Below are 12383 nucleotides of genomic sequence, written 5' to 3'. Positions count from 1 at the left end.
GAGCACTAAATCAAATCCCTTCTTATCATCAAATTTCACTGCTTCTACAGTGAGATAGGGTCTCCAGAAACCCCTATACTGCCTCTGTCCATGTGCTTCATTAACTGAGTTAACCCCACCACTATCAATTGGGATAGCTAGCCCAACTCACAAAGCTGACAAATGAAGTATATAGGACACCATACAGTTGGTATAGCCACAATACAGAGGTGCTAGCTTAATAGTGTGGACGCCTTGCCTTCTTTGTGTTGACATTCTATTACAGACCACTGCTATAAAATGAAGAATAAACTTAGGAATTGCCCTTACTTCCCCCGTCTAAACTTATGATGCCTTGTAGACCTGCTCACAACCCTAGCCTAGCTGTCATTCTGGGTTTCCATTAGGACAACATGAGTGACAGTCCCACATCAACACATTCCTATACTTCCCTACAAAGACTGATTAGCAGGCAAAGCCTCTTCATTCCTCTCTTTCCCCAGTACTAGCTTTAATGGGTGCCAGTGCCACTAACTGAACTTCCATCACCTGTGTCATAATCAGGACTTTATCACTGAATGTTAATGGATTATACTTGAGCTCCAGAAAACTGTTGCAATGTAGGGCTTCAAGAATGACTATCTTAAGCTAGAATAAGATCATTCATTCACTCATTCCAAATTGCCCACATGATCTATTTCTTGGTGATGGAAGGATTAAAACTTATTCCAAGGCAAAGAAGCTGTGTGTGGACAAGGTGCCAGTCCATTTTCTGGACATATTCACACACACGCCAGTGGGCAAATTGGAGGATGCACAATTAAATTACAGGCAGAGATGGCATGCAGATTTTGACTATTTCTATAATAGAGCTGGAAAGTGTAAACGTTATAAATACAGAAAATGATTATGTACTTGATGTAGGTCATACGTTGTCTAAGTAAATCTAATGAGTCGTGCTTACAAGACTGCAAACACACTTTTAGATGTTAGTTGTAGATGGGCAAGTACAGTAAATGTACCAAATATCAGTTGGCCTACAATTCAGTCATAATATTATACTTCCTGCAGTCTGCAATTACCATGGAATAGGATCAGCGGTTGTCAACTTGAAATGCATTACACAGGGACAATACACATGCTCGGAGCTGACTTCAGTGAATTACACTTCAAGGAAAATTAAATATCATACTAGTATTTCTACCTCAGCTTGAATGGCATTAAAATGCTTTGCAACCATATTTTGCATAGTACTATGTGCTTGTCGTAGTGTTAAGCATTACCTCAGGCATTATCCTTGAAAATCTTCTTAAATATTGTAAACACCATTTATATATGCAATGTGTATACCTTCAAAAATGGTCGGGATTTTATCAAGTGCTCATGAATATCAAACAGCATGCATGTCTTCTGGAGTAGATAGTACTTTGCTGACATCAAGATTCAGCATTGTCCTAGCCTTAATTTTTATTTATACCTTCTTAACCAGGTTAGTCCCACTAGGACAACAGCCTGTTTTTATTGGAGACTCGAGGTCCTATTCATACTGAATAGAGGAAATTCAGCCATGCACCATGGAACTTCCTTGTGCCATGAGATCTTTGCTACCGTCAGCTTAGACATCTGCGACCTCAGTTTAACATGTTATGTGAAGGCTGGTGCACTTAAGGAGTGCAGCACCCTACCCTTGCTTATGCTGCACTATAGTTTCAGTATTAGAAAATAGTTCCAAGCATCTCATGAGGGAATAGAATCCACAGCCTTCACATCTTACAGCACCAAAGATGTGTGTGCTACTTGATGAGCCACTCACACTGTATTATATTTATGTTTAATTCTGTACTGTGTGTGTTGTTTAACTCTCTAAAGCGCAATTTTGTTTAATTTCCGGTGCCTATAGTATTTCTACCTGTCAAAATTATACTGCACTGGCAGACATCACGATTGCCTCATGATATAAAGTTAAGGAACTGGCAATCACTTTCAGATGTGAGAACTTTATAAAGCAATGATTTAGAGAAACACACTTTTTTATTTTATTCTCAGCAGCTCTTGTCTTAATTAATTTCTTCTTTTGTTTCTTTTCCATGCATGCTAGTAGACTCTGTTTTGTTGTGTTTACTCTTGCTTTTAAGGAACTCTTCCATGAGAGCAGGATGATTTTTACTTTAATTTTCTGGAGAATGCAAGGTTATGAAGAAAAAAACTATTTCCTGGTGCACATTACTTAATTTCAGGTTCCAAATGGTTACAGAAAATATAGGATTGGTATGTTCTGGAATTTATGGAAACAAATAGTAGTCATTAGATAGAAGGATGGATGGATATTTGGCCTGGTACCACAGAACTTCACCTACTGTTTTTCAGATGCCATGGACTCTTTTATATCTACCATCAGCTGGGATCTCCGTTTAATGCCTTAGCTGAGATGTTTCATCAGTACCATGTCATTCTTTTTATTTTGTGAATCATGATGGACTCCTACACTTGTTTGCTTAAACAGAAAATATAATTTTGTTTGAGAACTTCAGTTTGTTCTACAGTAATAAATGTTTCATAGATTACTGTTGGCCTAATGTGTACAGTGCACCATGTCCCCTGAATGCTTTTACCAGCATGTAAAAGTTAGTAGTATGTGTCCCAAGTCTAATCCCCTCAGCTTTCCAAAAATGCATTCCACCTGCTGCTTGGGAAATTAAATGGGGGTCTATATCAATCTGTCGCAAGTTCACTTCTGCGAACCTTTCTTCATCGACCCAAAACCACCAAATGTTCAGTTCTGTGAATGTAGGATTTAAGAAGGGAAAGGCATCACTTAACCAACAGCACAAATTTGGCCTTTTCCCTACTGTAGTGCAATATCAGAGTTGGTATATATAGTTAGGGGTGGGGACACAGCCCCCCCACATTAGAAGGTGTGGGGTGCACAGCCTCCCACATGGGTGGGTTTAACATACTGCAGAGTGTGTTCCAGTGTAGTGTTGGTCAAGTGCTTCCTTTCCCCTGGTGAAATATTTTTTTGATGTGAACATTCATAGAACAGAACGTTTGGTGGTTTTTTGTCAATGAAAAAAGGTTCTGAGAAGTGAACCTTTTACAAATTGATACAGACCCATTAAAGTTTGCTTGGAGAGGTGGAGTGGGTGCCCTGTTAACATGTTTCTGTATAATAATAGCATCTATGCCATGTTGTCTTTAATCAGTAGGAGTCTCAGCTTTGTGAAACTGACAGTGTTATTGTTAGCCCTTGTCCACTTTAAGTGATGCATTTTGTTAGTCTTTGTCAATCATAGACTTTGATTGGTAATGCATGCTGATAGTTTCACTCCACATCTACTTTGTTTTGTCACAGTCAGCCTTGTTTCACATTATGATTTTTTTTTTCCATTTCAGCTGTGCCTCGATTGCAAATTGCAGTATAGTAATAAATGGTTCTTTCCAGAACTTCTCCCCCATGCTCCTGAGTTTTTGTTTTCTTTCATCTCAGCCCATATATTTGGTCTTAAGTATGACATAAAGAAGTTTTCTTAGTGTTGTCCATAACTTGTTATAATTTTACTACCCTGAGCATTGGCCAAGTAGTATGATAAGTCTGTAATGCCACCATTTTTGCACAAAATTCATTTTCTGTAGCATGTAAAGCCCTATTAATGGCTTATAGTAGCATTTGTTTATGTATACCTGGAAAGCATTCTGATCAACTGAGAGATAACAGAGCACTTTAGCAACAGCACAACAAATCTGTATGGGTTATTGTAGCAGGCATTTCTGATCAGATTACATGGAAATAGACTGGAAGCTGAGATGCAAAAAAAATGTGTTATATCTGGTAGTCAAAATGTATAAACAACAATTGTGTATTAAGTTAAAAAAATCCTATCCTTTATTTGATAGAGGATATTATTTCCTATGTGGAGATGCTGAGTTTATCAGTTTTAATTAAAATGTGGTAGAATCACTCACTGTTATTAGTGATAAACAGCACACATCACTGATGCAGTGTACTGCTGTTTGAGCCCAAATTTATGGTGTCTGAAGCTGAAAAGTTACTAAGGCTCTACTATGAAAATCAACACACAACCTTTCAACTTCAATCTCATAAATCTGTAAATATTGAGAACTAACCTGCTAAATCTGCAAGTGGACCATTTACAATAGTTTAGTTAGCTATACCCCTCACACACTATTTACATATACTAAGCCCTCTCTTGTGCAATCATGGGGAAAACAGATGCACTGCTCAGGCTCAGGGATGAAGACACTACCCACATGAAGTATGATCTCACGCGACAGTGAAACAACACAAAACAATCAGTGATTCATTATGCTGGGAATCAAGACTGAGGAGATGCACTGTAATGAAGTGCTCTTTGTCAAGAGGACCCCTAATGAGGTCTTTGTCATGAGATAGAATGTTCATATGTAAACTATACTCAGAATATATATGTATACACATATATGTTTACCTGTAAATAGTCGCATGATGTATGTGCAAACGAATTTATGAACACTAAGAAAGACACTCACAACAGTGATGTACAATCTCACAAACACATAGTATCAAACAGACTGCATACCAAATCCAGCACCTAAAAGCACCGGAATTCCCTACCGCTCTGGACTCAGGAACAAGTGCTACCATGGGTCCCAAGGGAGGGGGGGTGCAGGTCCAGTATTTGGTTGGGTGGTATCGGATTTAGTTGAGTCAACTGCCAACAATCAGAATAGCCAGCGTTTCATCCCAAGAAGTTATTCCTCACTATTCTAAACATTCAACATGACCGTGTTCGTCTTTTTCAAGGTAAACCATATGTATACTTTTTGTGAAATGAGACAAAAAATTGTTTTAACTGTTTGTTGACCAGGTAAGCCCACTAGATGCAGATATCCCTTTTCATGGATGGCTCAGGAGCACTGTCTAAGTCAATTGCTTAGAGTCACACAGCAGGCAAATGAAGGTAAAAGGAATCAAATACTGTACCTAGGGCTATACCTCTCAACCTCTTACTGCAAGAAATCTGGACAAAGCCCAACAAAATGGGGGGACAAAGGCCCCAAAACAGGGACACATTTTAAATATTGCTCTTATAAACTTAGAAAGTTGCTAGAATAGCAGGATTTATGTTACCATACATTTTCTGAAGGATATGAAGTCTGAAACTCAAATTATTGTCATTATTTATTGACTTTAATCCTTAAATCATTTCAATGATTTAATATAATCAGATCCTGCAGATAGACTAGTGGTGGACCGTAGCTGGGATAGCTACTAAAGTTCAAAAAAATGACACGGATATATGAAACTTGAATTATGTCACTGATAAAACAGAACGAAAAAAAGATGAAAAAACACTCCTTTTAAATCCACAGAAACCTCACTGCTTCGCCGAATTGGCAAGATGTTGAACTAAAGTGTAACAAAAAGACTGTTACACACTAATGTTTAGCAGTTCAAAAGTAAAGTAGGACTAAATCTGTTTATATCCCAGGCATATACATTCCTATAACTCTTCCAAATGATGCAAAGTAACTTGAACACAACTCACAACAGTCTATGTGGGGAGACCACAACAAGCATAAAAAAGTACCTTAGAATGTTTGTAAAAGCTGATGAAATGTTGTAGAGCAAATGCCTGGTTGCTCAGGAAGTCCTGACTATCCGTTTGGCTTGTGGTAGAGAAAACCCAATCCAATACTTTGTAGTTAGAAAAACACAAGAAGCTTCCCTTTGCAAACTCAATAGTTCCAGACTTGCAGGAAGCAAATGAAGCACTAGCACAATTGCTATGTAAACAAACTCAGAAGTTCCAAACTCATACACTGTTATACACTGATGTTTAGAAGTTCAAAAGTAAAGTAGGACTAAATCTGTTTATATCCCAGGCATATACATTCCTGTAACTCTTCCAAATGATGCAAAGTAACTTGAACACAACTCACAACAGTCTGTGTGGGAGACCACAACAACCATAAAAAGTACCTTAGAATGTTTGTAAAAGCTGATGAAATGTTGTAGAGCAAATGCCTGGTTGCTCAGGAAGTCCTGACTATCCGTTTAGCTTGTGGTAGAAAACCCAATCCAATACATTGTAGTTAGAAAAACACAAGAAGCTTCCCTTGGCAAACTCAATAGTTCCAGACTTGCAGGAAGCAAATGAAGCACTAGCACAATTGCTATGTAAACAAACTCAGAAGTTCCAAACTCATAGGAAGCAAAAAGGCTGTAGACTGAAAATAAATCCTTTATTACAACGATAGCATTCCTTAAGCACTAGTTGAGCGCTTTCATCTGCACCATCGCAGACTTCATCAGTACTAGTGCAAAACATTTAATTAACTCATTTAAAAACAGTTTTGGCCAAAACTTTGTTACTCAATTTAAAGAAACAGTACTCCATTTGTAACATAACTAATATTGGACCTATATAAAAACATATAAATCTTGGTGATTTATGTATATACATACCAAAAGTAAATACAAATGTATATATAATTATAAATATTGATTTTAAAAGTCACTAAAAATAATTATTCATATGGTATTGTGATTGAAATACTAAAACATGAATTAAATTCACTATGTGTACTTACATTTCATCAAATATTGCAGCCATAAAAATATTATATATCAAGAATTAAAAATGGTTTTATACTTATAAAATCGTTAATACCTGGATTCCTGGTGGAATCAGTTAAAATCTGCCACTTGCTTTCTTTACAGGCCAGTCTTGTTTTCCAATCCCCTCCAAAAGGAATTTCCTTCACCTCATCTATTATCATAAAGGAGAATGTATTCTTGATATATAATATTTTTATGGCTGCAATATTTGATGAACTGTAAGTACACATAGTGAATTTAATTCATGTTTTAGTATTTCAATCACAATACCATATGAATAATTATTTTTAGTGACTTTTAAAATCAATATTTATAATTATATATACATTTGTATTTACTTTTGGTATGTATATACATAAATCACCAAGATTTATATGTTTTTTATATAGGTCCAATATTAGTTATGTTACAAATGGAGTACTGTTTCTTTAAATTGAGTAACAAAGTTTTGGCCAAAACTGTTTTTAAATGAGTTAATTAAATGTTTTGCACTAGTTCTGATGAAGTCTGCGATGGTGCAGATGAAAGCTCAACTAGTGCTTAAGGAATGCTATCGTTGTAATAAAGGATTTATTTTCAGTCTACAGCGCCTTTTTGCTTCCTATGAGTTTGGAACTTCTGAGTTTGTTTACATAGCAATTGTGCTAGTGCTTCATTTGCTTCCTGCAAGTCTGGAACTATTGAGTTTGCAAAGGGAAGCTTCTTGTGTTTTTCTAACTACAAAGTATTGGATTGGGTTTTCTACCACAAGCCAAACGGATAGTCAGGACTTCCTGAGCAACCAGGCATTTGCTCTACAACATTTCATCAGCTTTTACAAACATTCTAAGGTACTTTTTTATGCTTGTTGTGGTCTCCCACATAGACTGTTGTGAGTTGTGTTCAAGTTACTTTGCATCATTTGGAAGAGTTATAGGAATGTATATGCCTGGGATATAAACAGATTTAGTCCTACTTTACTTTTGAACTGCTAAACATTAGTGTGTAACAGTCTTTTTGTTACACTTTAGTTCAACATCTTGCCAATTCGGCGAAGCAGTGAGGTTTCTGTGGATTTAAAAGGAGTGTTTTTTCATCTTTTTTTCGTTCTGTTTTATCAGTGACATAATTCAAGTTTCATATATCCGTGTCATTTTTTTGAACTTTAGTAGCTATCCCAGCTACGGTCCACCACTAGTCTATCTGCAGGATCTGATTATATTTTATCAGTTGTTTGTTCTTGCACAACATTTCAATGATTTGTCAAAAAAAAAAAAAAAAAAAAAAAAAACTTTTATGAGGAATAGACCAAAAATATGAGGCAAAAATCTGGACATTCTGTAAAAACCTGTACAGTTGAGAGGCATGTAGGGCACAGGAAACAGTTCATTAACAACAAAGAGCTACTGCATACTCAGTCTTATAAATCAAGGACATGCAAGCCATTTTTTGACATGTAAGGAAAAGGTGGTATATATGTGATCACTTTTGTCTCCCACAAATGATAGTACATTGAAGCTTGTAACTGAATTCATGTGTTTCTCCACAGAAGTATATTTTAAGAGATCCCTCCACTCACCAAGGACAAATACCACATCTACAGGAAAGCAGCTGTATGGCATCATTCTAATTTAAGACTCATTGTCATATCACTAATACTCAGTACCTTCATTTCATATGAAATCATTGTGATTTACAAATGTGTAGACTCGTCTCCAGTGTAGCTTTATGATATTGTTAGAAACAAGCTCAAAGCCTGACATGCTATAGAAAATTAATTTTATGCAAATGTGGTGGCATCCCAGACATATGACACTACATGGCCAATGCTCAGGACAGTAAAGTTATTACAAATTTTGGGCAACACTAATAAAACTTCTTTACATCAAACAAAATATGTCACACTTAAGGCCAAACATATGGTCTGAGATGAAAGAGTGATATTTAAGTTTAGCTTTAATCATTTTAAGGAAAAAATCCAGATCTGTTTAGTTTGTATTTTTTTGTATTTGTTTTACTAAAATATTTCTTTTAAGCGCTCATGAATGGTATTGCATAAATGAAAACATCTTCAAAGGTGTTGCTGCATGGCTAAGTGCATTAAATATGATACCGCTTACATAAAGTTCAAATGTGTATTTGTTTTTTTTGTTCAATTACTGGGAGTGATTGCTTCTGTGTGGAGTGGATATGTCCTTTCCGCTCATGTAGGTTTTTGCCAGGTGTTTTTGTTTCTCTTACATCCCAGTGGCATGCTGTATGTGAACTGTCACTCCAGTAATCCACCCATGTGTGTGTGTATGTCTATAACTGTGTATCCTTTGATGGACTAATATTCTGTCCAGCAATAGTTCTCTGCTTTCTCCAGACTAAGCATCAGGAGAGGTTTCAGTTTTCTTGCAACCTTGTATGGGATAAAGTAGGTATCCAGGAATGATTAATGTATACAGACTTGCGCATAATTTTCCCTTCATAACTTGATAAGATTTGCTTTTGCTCATGCACCTGTTCTAATAATCTTTCATCTTTCTTTTTGAAATATTATTGCCTGTATAAATAGTGTCTGTTTTTGTTTTGTCAGTTTAAATCACATTGTAAGATACGGAATATGTTACAACTATTCATGGTATAATTGATTCTAAATGCAGCATAACATCCTTGTAATGTTAATCAGGGCAGCATACCATTCTTAAACCATTTGGCCCTGGCCTTTCCCCTGGAGAGCTCTTTCCTTATATTACCTATACCACTAGTAGGCAGTTAAGAACTGTCCTACCACCGCCTTATCCTGCAACCAATCTTCCTTAAACCTTCTGACTCCCCTGTAACAATGCACCCAGTTTTAAAATTACCCCACCAACCACCTACCTACCATGCTTCTTAAAACTCTACTCACAAAATTGACAAGAGCCATAGAGCTTTAGCCTAATAAGTCCTATGCTCGTATGAATGTCATGACTCTACTCATCCCCACCCTCCCCACAAACCGTCCACAATTGTTTCCCCTTTGGCCCCCCCACCTACCTCTTCCTTACTTGCTCCCTATACCAATGCAAACACAGAGCTCTAATATACCTTAAGGTGATTACTCGGACCCACCTTGTGCCCCATTCTGGTGGCAAAACATCCGTCCTATCAAAACGTTACCCTTCAGATCCCCTTTCCAAGCCACTGCATGATGCCTTCTGTCCTTCAGCAATTTCAGTCAGTAACTGTTGCCACCTTGTGCTCCCCATGTGTAACCTCTTTGCTTGCCACTGCTTCCATCATCTGCAAATTCCTTGTGTAGCGCCACCACTGGTACTTGGCACACAACCATCTACAAAGAAAAGGACAAGTGTAAATCCTCTAATATGTAAAGAGAAGGCTCTACCTTATACCCACCTATTCCAAATTATAGCAGCAGCATTCCAAACCCCCCCCCCATCTGCAAGAATGAAAAGACATATAACTCATCTCAAACACATAATGCACATTTCAAGACCTCTTCAAAACAACCTTCTGCCATCCCGGGAAGGAGTGTACCACCGCCACACACATTTATGACAAAGCAGCCATAACTGAAGCTGTACATCCAATGAACCTATCAAACACCCACTATAAATTTAACTACCAATTGAGTATGTTACAACTAAACCCCACACCTGAAGGGACCTATCAATATCCCCCAGCCAGGGTAACCTTGAGATTCCATACCACATCACTTGGCACACTGCTAACTTATATTGTAAAACCATCCGCCTAGCTGTTTACCTTCCGTCTCCAAATAAGGCACACTAACCAACATAATGTCTAACAAATGGTCAAAATGCAGCAACCTAATAGCTTACTAGCAGTTTACAAAATGCAATTAGGTATTATTTAAATATTCTTCTTACAAACTTAAAAGGTTGACAGTACCGGTTTGCTTAACCTAGCTATTCAGAATGGTATGAAGCCTGCAACTGAAATGATTGTCATTCTTTGACATAAAACTGCAATGATTTGCTAGTAGGCCACCATAAATTTCCCAGAAAGAGACTCCTACACTGCCATCACCTCACCTGAGCCACCTTTACAGCTGTGACAAATGTAGTTTCAAATGTTGTGGTGTCTGTTTTCTATTAATGGTAATTAGGAATCTGGTTAAAGCTATAAGTGGGGGGGAGAAGTCCTGAAAGTCGTCACTGAAATCCCTGTCCTTGCCTGCACACTCCTGTTTTTGATATTTACATATATATATATATATATATATATATATATATTGTTTTTGATATTTATATTTAATAAATAGATGGGAGAAAGGTTGGGAGGGTGGCCTAATGGTTAAGGTGCTTGCCTTACAAACACAAGGTGCAGGGTTTGAGTCTCACAAGGGATAATTGGCTAAGCTTAAAATGGCTCGCAAGGGCAGTTAGCTTAGTACTAATCTATGAACCTTTGAACCTAATTCATCCTGGGGATCACGTCAGTCGCCCTGCTAGACGGGTCTAGGGAAGTAAATAGTGTGGGAAGAAATAGCCAGGGAATTGTTGTGGCTAGTCTTGAGTAGGCACTAGGGCTGATAGCCTAGTACCAACCTATGAACCTGTAGATTTAAGTAGGGTCCAACTACTCTCAGCCTCTTAGTACAAGAAATCTGACAGAACCTAAATAATGGGAGGTGGGCCAAAGGCCTATAAATTATAGCATGCAATATTCAGCTGCCATTACCAAACGGCCAGAATAACCCATTTCCACTAACTGCCCTGAGCTCAGAAACTACTGATTTTTCCCATCCAACTACTCCCATACACATTATCTCATTCTCCATTGCCTAAAGGTGAACAGACTACAACCATGCCAGTTATGAAGCTGCATATGCCCAAACCAGCAAAGTAAACGTGGCAAACCTCATTACTCGGACCTCCCCAGAGCCCGCAAAAGAGAACAAACACACACAGCCTCCATTGAGGAAAACACCCCGAGATGCTAACGGCAAACTAACCCCATCAGAGGATCCTTCCCCCGATGAAACAAATCATGGCACACCACCGACAATGGCTGCAGTAGGAAGGAAACTCTCAACCCAGCTGTAGGCAAGAGTGACACCTGAAAGACCCAAGGAGGCAGAAAATCAGAGAGTACCACAACCAAAGCTCCACATAAGGCCACCATCATGTAGCTGCAAATCATCAAAAATCCAAGGACTACAAAAACTCAACAACCCAAAAGGAGGACAGTCCCACCTCTGCAACATGGCCAACACACAACCCAGCAAACCAGTTTTACACAATGGGGCCTCAATCCCCAGCAAAAGCAAAAAAGGGGTGACGTACAAAGCAGGCCCTTTCTATCTTTTTATCAAACCAGGAACCACAATATAAAACAATGGATGCACATTTTATTCCTTTATCCATTTTTTCATCTGAAACAAAAAGCTAGCGCGAGAACTTCTTACCTCTCCTTCTTCCCCTTCTCCTTTTCTGTGCTCCTGCCACAAGCAAATGGCGCATGTCTCGCAACCTGCCAGTGACTCCAGGAATGGGAAGGAGAGATCAATGCCATCCTGTCAAACCACCCCACTTTCTCTCCCTTCTGCTACCGAATCATCCATGCCACCAAGCCGTCAGGGACCCTCCACTGTGAAACACTGCAGAAATCAGCAAAACACAACACCAACTAGTTCAAATCTCTCCTCATGCACTGCTGACCTGCTCCACAATGAACCACAGGCTGCTGACTCTGGAACCATTGAAAGACCTAATGGCCACCATCCTCACTGTCACTGCCACCGCACATGCATTGCAGTGGTTAACACTGACCCGCTCAGAGCCTGCAAAAACCT

Source organism: Protopterus annectens, chromosome 14.part0 (assembly GCF_019279795.1).
Source record: "Protopterus annectens isolate FY-2018-M chromosome 14.part0, PAN1.0, whole genome shotgun sequence".
NCBI classification, from domain to species: Eukaryota; Metazoa; Chordata; order Ceratodontiformes; family Protopteridae; genus Protopterus; species Protopterus annectens.
The sequence above is the reverse complement of the archived record's forward strand: the minus strand, read 5'-3'. Positions refer to the sequence as shown.